Here is a 13,427-nt window from a genome sequence, read left to right on the forward strand (position 1 = left end):
AAACGACTGGTCAATGGTGGGCGAGCAACTGGCTCGTCACAATACGCCAGTTACTACTCTTGATGAACTGTGCTATCGTGTTGAAGCTGCATGGGCAGCTGTACCTGTACACGCCATCCAAGCTGTGTTTGAGTCAATGCCCAGGCGTATCAAGGCCTTTATTGCGGCCAGAGATGGTTGTTCTGGGTACTGATTTCTTAGGATCTACGCATCCAAATTGCGTGAAAATGTAATCACATATCAGTTCTAGTATAATATATTTGTCCAATGAATTCCCGTTTATCATCTGCATTTCTTCTTGGTATAGCAATTTTAATGGCCAGTAGTGTAGATAAAAAACGGATTCGTACACATTTTACTTAGTAAAAATGTATCAGAAGTATTGCCAAACGAAAGTGTCTGAAACGTAAGTCGGCGCTGCTGTGGAAAATACCTACATCTCCTGATTGCTTTAAGAATACTGCAAGCGTAGCGTATGAGCAACCTTCACTTATAAGAAAACTGGAACGCACGCTGTAACTCTTTCTATGCCGAATTTTCAGTTCGCTTTGTCGCGTGAGGCAACGGCCATGCCGCAGTGGTATCGCCGGTTCCCGTCAGATCACCGAACTTAAGAGCTGTCGGACTGGGCTAGCACTTGGATGGGTGACCATCTGTTCTTCCCAGCGCTGTTGGCAAGTGGGGTCCACTTAGCCCTTGTGAGACAAACTGAGGAGCTACTTTTTGAGAAGTAGCAGCTCCTGTCTCGAAAACTGATATACGGTTGGCAGAGCGGTGTGCTGACCACATGCCCCTCCGTATCCGCATCCATTGACGTCTGTGGTCTGAGGATGATACGGCGTCCGGTCGGTGCCGTTGGGGCTTCCAAGGCCTATTCGGACGGAGTTTGTTGCGTGACGTTTATCGACTTTTATGGTATTAAACGTTGAACACAATGAAATACAAATCGGATAAGCTTCGTTCTTAACACCCATTCAGAATTATAGTAGATTATCAGAGAGATTATGTTTCGAGTAGTGTGACTTTAAACTCAGTGAGAAACGAAACTCCTAGCGAACTACACCGAAGCTCACAAGAAACTGATATAGGCATGCCTATTCAAATACAGAGATATGTAAACAGGCATAATACGGTTCTGCGGTCGGCAACGCCTATATAAGACAACAAATGTCTGGCACAGTTGTTAGATCTGTTACTGCTGCTATAATGGCAGGTTATCAAGATTTAAGTGAGTTTGAACGTGGTCTTACAGTCTGCGCACGAGCGATGGGACTCAGCATGTCCGAGGTAGCGATGAAGTGAGGATTTTTCCAGTACAACCATTTCACGAGTGTACAGCGAATATCAGGAATCCGTCAAAACATCAAATCGCCGACGTCGCTGCGTCCGGAGAAAGCTCCTGCAAGAATGGCACAAACGAAGACGTTCTACGTTACAGAGTTGCAACCCTTCCGCAAGTTGCTACAGATTCCAATGCTGGGCCTTGAACAAGTGTCAGCGTGCGAATCATTCAACTAAATCATCGATATGGGTTTTCGGAGCCAAGGATCACTCATGCACCCTTGATGACTGCACGACACAAAGCCTTACGCCTAGCCTGAGCCCGTCAACACTGCCGTTGGACTGTTGATGACTGGAAACATGTAGCCTGGCTGGATGAGTCTCGTTTCAAGTTGTATCGAGCGGATGGACATATACGGTTATGGGGACAACCTCAGGAATCCATGGATCCTTCATGTCAGCAGCGGAATGTTTAAGCTGGTAGAGGTTATGTAATAGTGTGTGGCGTGTGCAGTTGGAGCAATATAGGACTCCTGATAAGTTAGATACGACTCTGACAGGTGACACGTAAGTAAGCATCCTGTAAGATCACCTCAATCAGTTCATTCGATTGTGCCTTCCTACAGACTTCGGCAATTCCAGGAGGATAATGCGACATCCCACACGGCAAAAGTTGCTACAGAGTGGCTCCAGGAACACTCTCATGAGTTTGAATACTTCTGCTGGCCATCAAACGCTCCAAACATGAACGTTATTGGGCATATGTTGGATGCCTTGCAACTTGCTGTTCAGAAGAGATCTCCACCCACGCGTAATTTTGCGGTTTTATGGACAGCCTACAGGATTAATGGTGTCAGTTCCCTCCAGCACATTAGTCGAGTCCATGCCACGTCCTGTTGTGTGCTCGTGGGGGCCCTACACGATATGACACAGGTGTACCAGTTTCTATGGCTCTTCCTGTATAAAAGATAGTGCAAAAAGATTCATCCTATTTTACGAGTATATTTCCTCTTCATGGGTGAAAATAGAACATTCAATTTACGCATGTGAAACTAAGAGTTTACTTTGGCGTAAGAATTCATGGGTTTGCCGGTAGGGGTTTTCAAGAAGGAGCAAGCGTTGAAGCCCTGAACAGCTTGTCGCTCGATTAGTCATTACCCAATGTCCGTCGAGTCTAGAGGCAGAAACATACTAACAAATGTGGTTCTCCGTTTTCCGCTTCAAAAGGTGTCATTCACGTACTACCGTGCAGCGTGTTTTGCCCCAAGTGTACCGGACTGTACGTCAAAATGTCCAAAGCTTTCGATGGTGTCACCAGTAGCTGCAACGCACTGACTGTTTAGGTACGGTGAAATCAAACGATTCTTCCTCTGTGATAGTTTGGAAAGGAGAGCGCTATCAGAATTTCTACACATCGTTCGCAGAAGTCTACTTCTTCGTACCCGCCGAGAGTTAGCCGTTCCGGCCGGCCGGAGTGGCCTCGGGCATGGATGTGTGTTATGTCCGTAGGTTAGTTAGGTTTAAGTAGTTCTAAGTTCTAGGGGACTGATGCCCACATCAGTTAAGTCCCATAGTGATCAGAGCCATTTGAACCATTTAGCCGTTCCTGACGCGTCCCTCTGCCGTGTTTTGTGGCAAAAACACTGCGTTTGAAACCATACATGATTCAGTTACTGCAAGTTATTGGTTCAAATGGCTCTGAGCACTATGGGACTTAACATCTGAGGTCATCAGCCCCCAAGAACTTAGAACTAATTAAACATAACTAACCTAAGGACATCACACACATCCATGCCCGAGGCAAGATTCGAACCTGCGACCGTAGCGGTCACGCGGTTCCAGACTGTAGTGCCTAGAACCGCTCGGCCACCTTCGCCGGCCTGCAAGTTATTAATAATGATGGTAATCAACAACGTGTGGTGTTTTGTGAATTCTTTCTGGGCATAGAGGTGGAAGATAACTTCCTTTCTCTATGATTGTTGTTGAGTGATGAGGCTACGTTTCATTTAAGTGGAAAAACGAACCGCTGCAACGCATGTGAGAATAGAAAAGCTACATATCATTGTGGAGCATTAGCATCATGTGTTATTTCGTAATTTTCCGAGAAACGATTTACTTCCCAGTCCGGTGTTTACGTCACATTGAGCATCGTGGTTTGTTGTATCGTATCTAACTGCGTACGCTGGTGTAACTATGCGAGCTGGTAGGGAACGTCGCCCACCCAATCCACATACATGCCGTATGGAGCGGATGTGTGGGAAACACAGGGAAAATAGGCTGAGTTGTCCTCGAGCGGTGACAGATAGGAATACCGTATTAGATAGGCGCCAAGACGCACAATTTGTAGTATTCATGTTTAATATTTCAACGACTGTGAATCCAATCTGTCAATGCTGAAAAGTCAGTCTAATGTCTATACAAGGCCTGTCTTATTAACATTTAAAACCCCACGAAGCGGCTGGGACAAACAGTTTAATGTAAGACACATGAGGCCATAAATGGTGGAAATGTGCCAAAAGTGGATGGCAGATGTTAAACATGTGACGTCACCAGGTGACATATTACGCCGCACGAGTAGCAGTTGGGCTTGTCGATCCTACATTCGTCTGTAGCGGGAAGTGTTACACATCGCTCCGCTAGGGTACCCTTGTTTTCGTTCTTATCCGGTGTGATACGGTAATGCTCGCGGTTGTGGCAGTACAAGACTATTGTGAATTGGTTTACATTTACGAAAACAGTGTAGCCTAGTGGAGCGATGTGTAGCACTGCCAGCGAGAGTTGGGCCGACAAGCCCAACCGCTTCACGCGCTGCGTGTACGTCATCTGGTGACGTCACATTTTCATTTGTTATCCACTGTTGGGGTACTTCCCCGACATTTGTGGCCCCATGTGTCGCTTCGGGGGTGTTTAAACAATAATAAGAATCGCCCTGTATAACTTCAGTTTCAATTATTAAAACTCCATGAAGACTAACAAAGGAATCGCTGTAATGTGACGAATTGTTGGCGAACGTAAACGACCAATCACAAAGGTGCATTCTTCACGAGAAAACGGGAAGCAGTTAGTATAGCCCAGTACGGACGCTAGCCTTCATAAAAGCGACACGTTTGCAGCAGAATTGGTTACTTCGTTTCATTAAAAGTGAGCTGAAGTGTTATTTTGCCCCAGGAAACGTTTATATCCAGTGTAGTTCTACCATCCACATTTTGGACATATATAGATGACCAGTGTTACATTTTACTTGAGAAAATAAATAAAGATTTCCAAAACCCACACGAAAAACAACTGTCTTTTAGTCTCTTGTTACTAGCTGCGACCTATGGAGGAGTCGTTTCTGGGGACACTGAGACAGCTTTAGAAGAGATGATTACAAGCAAACCTGCACCTGATAAGAATCAAGTGCAGTTCGCTAGAATTTACCTTTAGGGTTAATTCCACATAACCCTGCACATGCAACCATCTTGTGCTGTTGATCTGTCTGATAAAGTGATGTGTCAAGGCAGGAATAGGAGAAATGTTACACTGTCCCTATTTGCTAAGGAAACGGAGGAAATGATATGCCTCAAATTGTTGGAGATATGGATTACAGCACATTTGCGAGAACAAGCCGAAAATTTCATTTTTCAACAAGGTGGGTAACGACCGCCCTGGCACTCGCATGTAAGAGCCCTTCTTTATGCCTCACCGGTGGATATGTCGTATGTGCCGTACGGATCTCGCATTGTTCCTCTGGCCTCCTATCTCACCTGGTACTGCCTCTCCACCCAACAACTACGGATGAAATGCAACGTCACGTGACGGCCGCGTTAGTAGTAACTACAAACTACAGACATGTTCGCAAAAGTATGGACGTGTCTGCCTACCGTCTAGATCAGGGCCTCCCAACCTTTTCAGCTGGAGGACCCCTTCTTCACTCGAAAATCCATGGCGGACCCCTGGACCCCTAGTCAGTCAAGAGCACAGTAACTTTCAATTTCAGAGCGAAACCCATGGGAACTGAAAGCTTCTTAATGCAAGTGCCATGTTCCCAATGACCTCCCTCCCTCCCCCCCCCCCCCCCCCCCCGAAGATGAATGAGAACAACTTGAAATTAACGATCCAATTTGAATTCCCACTGCCGGCCGAAGTGGCCGTGCGGTTAAAGGCGCTGCAGTCTGGAACCGCAAGACCGCTACGGTCGCAGGTTCGAATCCTACCTCGGGCATGGATGTTTGTGATGTCCTTAGGTTAGTTAGGTTTAACTAGTTCAAAGTTCTAAGGGACTAATGACCTCAGCAGTTGAGTCCCATAGTGCTCAGAGCCACTTGAACCATTTTTTTTTAATTCCCACTGTATCCAGACACTTACTAGTGGATTTACTCGCTTTTTTCAACACACTATAGTCTGATAACTTGGTAACTGAAATTTCACACGATGGAGCTGTCTTCCTGTCACGTCCAGACTTTTTGCTGTTGACAAGCTGCCGCTTATGGTCTGTTCACTTCCACTATTTGGCTACTGTTGTGTGAGGAGCATGAATATTTCGTAGCAGTCGTTTGTGTGTGTGTGTGTGTGTGTGTGTGTGTGTGTATGTGTGTGTGTGTGTGTGTGTGGTTTTTCGTGAAATCCGAAGAAAAATGTTCAAATGTATGTAAAGTCTTCCTTTGGTCGTCCTCCCTCCTCATTCATTTCAACTGGAAACTTCCCCTGTTGTGAAGGCGATGGAAAAATTGCAAAACTGCACCCTTCTTCAATGATCCTGACTTCAGCTACCGATCCATGTTAGAAGTAATCAACTGGTCAAAAATCGGCTTATGAAATTGGGTAGTGCACTGACAAAGCAAGTTTAACATTTAATGATGCCTGGGGCCGCATACGTGCCAGCGAGCGCTGTGATTGGTCGACGAAGCTCGCTCCGCGCATGCGTAAAAGGTTTCACCGCATCTAGTACCGTGAGCCGGGGCACAAACGACCCCCGTTTTGTTGCGAAACAGTCGATTAGAGAAGCCGCATTCTCCGGCACTAACTGTGTATACGTTCTCACTTAGGAACCGCAAAGGCTGCTTGAGGATACGACCCGACGTAAAAGTACACATGTTTTTCACACGAAAAAAATAGTGATGAATTTGATTTTCTCATTTTATTCAATAATTTTACTCATTACTTTACGCGATTTGGTGAAAGGTGGCCGCGGACCCCCTATAAAGAGCCGGCGGACCCTTAAGGGGTCTGCGGACCACAGGTTGGGAAGCCCTGGTCTAGATGATTGTCAAGCATACCATGGAGGGCACATTGAGCGTTCGAGAAAGATAAAAGAAAAAATTTCGTACAAAAGGCATCCCCACGTTTTATGTTTATGTGTAAAAGTTACATCCTTCTAAAACAGGACAGTTCGTTTGAAACTAAAGACTCCTTTACTCATGTATAATTAGATTAACCTTTTTGTATCAATCTGGATTATGCTTACTGAGTAACTCATCTTTTTCTACGTACTTTGACTTAATAGAAGGCCTTACTTCTGTCAGAAGATTAGGTTTTCGTTGTTACTTTTCCTCAGCATCCAGCGGTCAATAGAAATAATAAGAATGGATGGCTAAGAAGAAACTGCTCCGATTACAAATGTCGTATTTCAACGTTGCAGTCTTTCGTCTGCATAGTTCAACTATACATCGAAGAAGTAATGCAGGAGCTAAATGCCACAATGATAAATGGGATTCAGATTGATTGTGAAAAAGCATCACTGATAAAATACGGCGACCACATTGTTATCCACATTTCAAACGAGGAACTGTCTTAGCGTTGGACTGTACTATGTTACCGACTCACTACTTCTTAGGTCTTCCCACGCCTGCCTGCTGGTTTGTACGTTTACGTTAATTTGGAAAGTCATACCTTATCCATTCGAAGTAATCTGGACTTTAAGTTGTGTTGTAATGCCATATCGTAGACATTTGATCGTAAAGTTAACCTGAATTTTCAAATTCTACTGATTGCCATTTAACGTGGCACAGAGAGACTACATATTAAATTTTAAATTATTCCTAAACTTCAAATAAGATTTATTGTAATATGGTCGCGAAACTCTCCCGTCAAGAAGAACGAAGCACAAAGGTTAGCAAGAGGTCTCCATACAACACTGACCAGTAGTCCCGACCTATCAGACTGGCACTCTGTGTTCTGGCTAAAGTTCTTTTGTGAGTATACAGTGTTCGTTTCAACTGGGAGCACTGGGAGGGCTAAAGGTGTATAAATATTTGCCTTTTATATTTCATGACAGACGGTAATATGTCAGTAGAAGTACGCAAATTGGCCAAGCGTGGTGGCGCAGTGTTTGGCATAATGAACTCGCATTCGCGAGGACGATGGTTAAAACCTGCCTCCGGCTGCCTTGATTTAGGTTTTCTGTGGTTTCCCTAAATCGCTCCCAGCAAATTTCGGAATGTTGCGTTTGAAAGGGCACTGCCGATTTCCTTTCCCATCCTTCCCTAATCGGAACTTGTGGGCCATCTCTAATGATCTATTTGTCGACGGGACGTTAGACGTTAATCTCCTCATCCTCTAAAAGTATGAAATGAAGAATGTAAAAACGAAAAAGTGTGCAAGGCGGAACATAGTGCACCTTCAACGAAGATAAATGAAGTTTAAAGTGTTCATGGTGTGTACCTGGAATATGCGTTCAGGGCTGTTGGTGTAAGTTCCAGTTATTCCATTCCTCTTGACCCTTATGAAATTTCACACTGCTTTCCAACATGGTTAAAGCTTGTGCCCGATCGAGGGTTTTCCAGCAGTGTTTGTTAAAGAAAATTTGCGATCTATGATAGCTGTAAGATACTTTCGGAAATGGTTGTATCACAGTGGCTGACTTGCAAATAAAACCTGGAGTTGATATTTAGTCGACCTGTTGTAAAAGTGCAAACAGCAGACTTCAGTTCTGCTGCCGCAAAATCTGTGTTTACTGCGGATGTTATCGATATCATACTACACCAATGGTTCAGATAGTCGATACGAACGTGTTTACAATTAGACAGTTCTTCAGTTGTTTATTTGTGACTATGGTGTTAAAACTTACAGTACAGTCAAGTTATTTCTGTAACGTTGCTAAAGCGGATTTCTTTTTTAGGCCAAAAGGGCTGTGCTGCCCTAGTCGTGTTATGAGCTTGTACCGGAGTTAAATAAACCTGTATTTTACGAACAGGAAACAGGAGACTTCACGACTGTGCAAGAGAAATTCATCTGGCGAGAGTAGAGGTTACAGACGAATTTCTTGAAGCCTATTATGATGATGATGATGACGACGACACTGACACTAATTTTAAGGCATTGATCTGCAGCATCATCAGCACCCTTACATAAACGAATAAATTAGCTTTGTCTACAAATAATAAACTAGATCAGCAATTACGTCACCCGTTAAACAAAAGAACTAATTCCTACATTCAGAAATACAAAAAATCTCGTGTAATATTTGGTCAGTCTGCTACGTAGGACAGACAGGCTAGAATGTTCATACTAAATACGCAGAACAAGTCAACTGTTATACACATACCAATTCAGAAATTCAGCCATACCTCCACACACACACACACACACACACACACACACACACACACACACACACAACCATTAGATACTCATGCAAAAATATGGAAGAAAATTTTAACACACGCTATCACTTCCAGAAATCACATACAGTGGATTTAATAGAGGGCTTAGAAATTTCTGTTCACCACAAAAAGCAGGAGAAAAAATTCTCAGTGACAAGCTACCAACTGAACCGATTACTTCTTCAGATTTTCACTTACATGTAGTAACTATAGTAAATACGGAAATGGGTTTAGTTATTTATGCATTCCTGTCAGTATCTGTAACAAAATAGTACTCGTGTAAAGATGTAAAGTAAAGTATAACCGTTAATATAAGTAGTCACTATCGTTATCGGTAGGATTTATAAGTGACATTTAGTGTAAATAATGTAATCCACTAAAATTGATCTCCTCGGAATACATGCAATCTCTACGGGAAAGAATACTGTCGCAGTAGCTTTGGACTATATTAAGATTTTACAAAAGTTAACGGCGTGGTTGAAAGCGCAGGCGGCCGAATTTTACGACGAAGGAATTTCCAAGCTCGTCCATCGCTACGATAAGTGCCTTAATTTAAATTGCAACTATGTAGAAAAGTAGTATTTAAGTGTGGCTTTCATCTGTATATAATTAAAAAAATTTCCAATTCTTTATTTATTTTTAATTCTAAAACGTAATGTACTTTGTGGATAGCCCTCGTATTTAAACTATGAAACAGAAACGAGTATGACTAAAATCGATTAAAAAATGAGATGTTTTTAAACTAGACATGAACTGAAATGCAATACTGACGTAAAGCAGGTCAGTACTGGAACTTACACTTGGGAAAACGAACCATGAGGAACGTTGCGGATAAAGTGATGATGATGTTTGATTCTGGGGGCGCTCAACTGCGCAGTTTTCAGCGCCCGTACAAATTCCCATCCCTTGCTCAGCCCAATCTCACCACTTTGATGAATGAGGATGACATGATGAGGACAAGACAAACACCCAGCCATCTCGAGGTAGGTGAAAATCCCTGACCCTGTCGGGAATCGAACCCGGGACCCCGTGCATGGGAAGCGAGACCGCGACCGCAAGACCACGAGCTGCGGACGCCGATAAAGTGAGAACTGACAAAGAAAGACGAAAATATACCAGTAATGTTGACAGATTTCGTGCACAAAATAAAGAAGAAAGCTCGTTTATGTACGTGAACTTACTTATATTAGCTACAAAAACAAAGTAGTTTATGAATTCTGTTTCGATACATTAATCGCACTTTTGACGTTTTACCTGTAGAAAAAAAGACAAAAAAAACATACGACTGCTCTGACGTTGAATTTTTTAACTGTGTCTCGTACGTGAAAGATTCTGGTAATCATCCCTGAACACGGCTTCGAATGACAGAGAACCAATAATCTTTCTTATTTCGTGTCTGCGAATACTTGAAATCAAGGCGTGCCATACGCACGTACGCAGCGGAAATTCGCTTGTTTTTCATGACGTGTAGTACGACGAAATGAAAATTGCCTGTACCCTTTGCTGCTGAATAATGTATTATTTAGCTCGTCTCGTTACGTACTGTGGTAGAATTGTCCGCTATTGTGAAGGGCGAATGACACATTCATGAATACAAAATTCACTGTCGGACGCTCAGAATAAACTAGAGACAACAGTAATGTTATACCGCCAGCTTTTTGTGGGATTGCATCCAAAGTCATATCTGAATAGCAGTTTACGATGATGTAGGCCTATGTGCTGCTGGATTCATGATTATTTAAGTACTATGTATGAAGGATGACTGTACAAATTTCCAAGTGGAGTACAATATTTTCCACTTTAAAACTGCGACAACAGGAATGAGAGCAAAATGACGAAATTTTTATTATCGTGAATATCAGTTCAGATGGTTCAAATGGCTCTAAGCACTATGGGACTTAACATCTGAGGTCATCAGTCCCCTAGACTTAGAACTATTTAAACCTAACTAACCTAAGGACATCACATACATCCACGCCCGAGGCAGGATTCGAACCTGCAACCGAAGCAGCAGCGCGGTTCCGGAATGAAGCCCCTAGAACTACTCGGCCAGCGGCCGCCTGCATGTCAGTGTAGCAGGAAGACATTATTATTCAATTTGGTTGTAGGAGATTTGTGGCTTTATAAACTTCTTTAATCATACTTAACAACCGGAAGGAAAAAGTTGTGCTGTTTCATTCACATAATGTTGGAAGAGGATAGAGGAGAAATCGCAAAGAGAGTACCCGGGTTAAATTACTGGTTCATTCTTACACGTTGTATGCTTGAATGAACTTCAAATTAAATTCATCTCATTGGTACTTCTTGCGGACGATACTTGTGGTATAATAAATCCCATTATGGAGAAAGTAGCAGAAGAGATGGTAAATGATATTTTCGGGGAATTATAAAATGGTTCTCAGGAAATGGACTCTCCTTAAATTTGGAAAACAGTACTGTATATTCATTTCCGTACAGTAAACAGAATCATTCCAACAATTGATGTAGCACATGAGTAGGAGTCAGTAATATGGGTAGAATGTTCCAAATTTATGGGTGTACATATTGATCAAATCTTGAACTGAAAGAAGTATATTACTGAGCTGGTCAAACAATTAAGTTCAGCTACTTTTGCTCTTTCTATAATTTCTAGTCTTGGGAACAAACGAATCAACCTCCTAGCATATTTTGCATATTTCCACGCAAAATTATTTTTTTCAGATCACTGACGATTTAGGAAGAAAGTACTGACTGAAGAAAGGCGAGCAGGAAGAATAATGTGTGGTGTTCACACGCTATCATTTTGCAGGTACCTCTTCGAGGAGTTGGGCATCGTAGTTCCACCTTCACAGTGTATATATTCAGTAATGAAATTCGTCTTAAATAATGCATCGCAACTTGATATGAATAGCGATGTCCATATCAACAACATTAAATAAAATATGACATTTACTATTCATTATTAACGTTGTCAGTGGCTCAGAAAGGAGTTCAATATCATCAACAAAAATCTTTGATCATTTTCTCAATAACATACGATGTCTGAGAGGCAGCAATGCAAGATTTACATCTAAGTAAAATCATTTCTTTTATTCCAAAAGCGAGCTTTTATTTAAAAATGGTAGCCTGTAAATAAAGCTGGTTTTAAGTGTAATTCCATGCATAGGATTAGAAAATAATGCGTTTAATGTTGAAATTAAGCATGTCAAAACTAGTCGTGTACACATGTGTTGTACACTGATTCGTTCTGAATCGTTTAGATAAACAATTAGCTCAAATGATGTATGGACATGTAACGAAAACTGACTATTGTTGTAAGATAATGTCACACAGACATCGAAAATAGGCCCAACCGTAAACCTTAAAATCACAGAAGTGGAACAGCTGCTGTCCAAATTACCAGATTTGCAGTCCATAGCTAACTGTATATCCACTGACACACCATACAGCTACGCCATTTGCTGGCCTCTTATGAGGACGACAAATGCAGGATGCCATCGTTTGTTCTCTTCAGGGTTTACACAGACGGTTTTCCTCATGTTACAATGCCAAAAAGGCGCCAATCATTTGTGTGTCCTTTTTTTCGTAATGCCTCAGGTCAGCTTAATTCTTTTCATATTTATTATCCCATGAATCTTCTCATTATAAATTTTCAGATGATCCCATAAAAGGAAATCAGCTGTACTCTCTGTTGATGTGGCTGACTGTGCTATAGCACCTCTACGACCTGACCGGTTCAAAGAGAAGAAATTAACCAGATGACATAAAACTATGGTTAAAGGGTTAGAGATAGTTGTTTCGGCGTTTGCACCTTTTACATACTATTAGCTAGACTTTTTCGCTAATTTTGGAAAAGAAAATTCAAGAAAACGATGCCTTTCCCTAGTCAGTTTTGGTAGAAACGTACATGACGCTATTTAGTGCAGATCAAGAATGCTACACCTGATAATGAGACCATATTCTGATCCGTGATTACACATATGCGTTCTGTGAGAGTTTATATTATAAGAATTCACTACAGCTGTCTCCGTGTAATAGTCTTATCAATAGAAGGGGAATTCCTTGAAAAACTTTGGCATTGCGCCTGGCGATGTTACTAAACAGAGTTCTCTTATTAAATCTCAGGTGATCTTTTTCGCTTATCCTGAACAGTTTTTGATATTAATGTAATAAGTATGAGAAAAACTTCGACTATGTAGTATGAGATGATGTATACCACACAGGCTGAAGCAGAACTCCATCGATAACATTTGGGAGGTTGTCCAGGGATAAGTTCTAAGTATTTTGGTATAAGGGACACTTGGTGTCCGGTGGCTACTTCAGAGTAATTATGTAATTATGGTTTATTCAGTTTGTCACCCTAATACCAGCGAAAAAGTTTAATACGACAACACAAAACACAGAGTAGTGCAACAGCCCTCAAACGGACGCAAAAAAACGTTGTGAGGCTGTGCGCTCTATCGTTGCATTCAATGGATCCTTACGCGAGGTGAATTTCGGCAAACTGTCTATGAGTAAACTCAACCGTCCTGCTGTGTGTCACCATTAACGAGCAATTAACTCTGCCGGAAAGGGACGAGACAG

This window comes from Schistocerca piceifrons, chromosome 5 (genome assembly GCF_021461385.2).
Source record: "Schistocerca piceifrons isolate TAMUIC-IGC-003096 chromosome 5, iqSchPice1.1, whole genome shotgun sequence".
NCBI classification, from domain to species: domain Eukaryota; kingdom Metazoa; phylum Arthropoda; class Insecta; order Orthoptera; family Acrididae; genus Schistocerca; species Schistocerca piceifrons.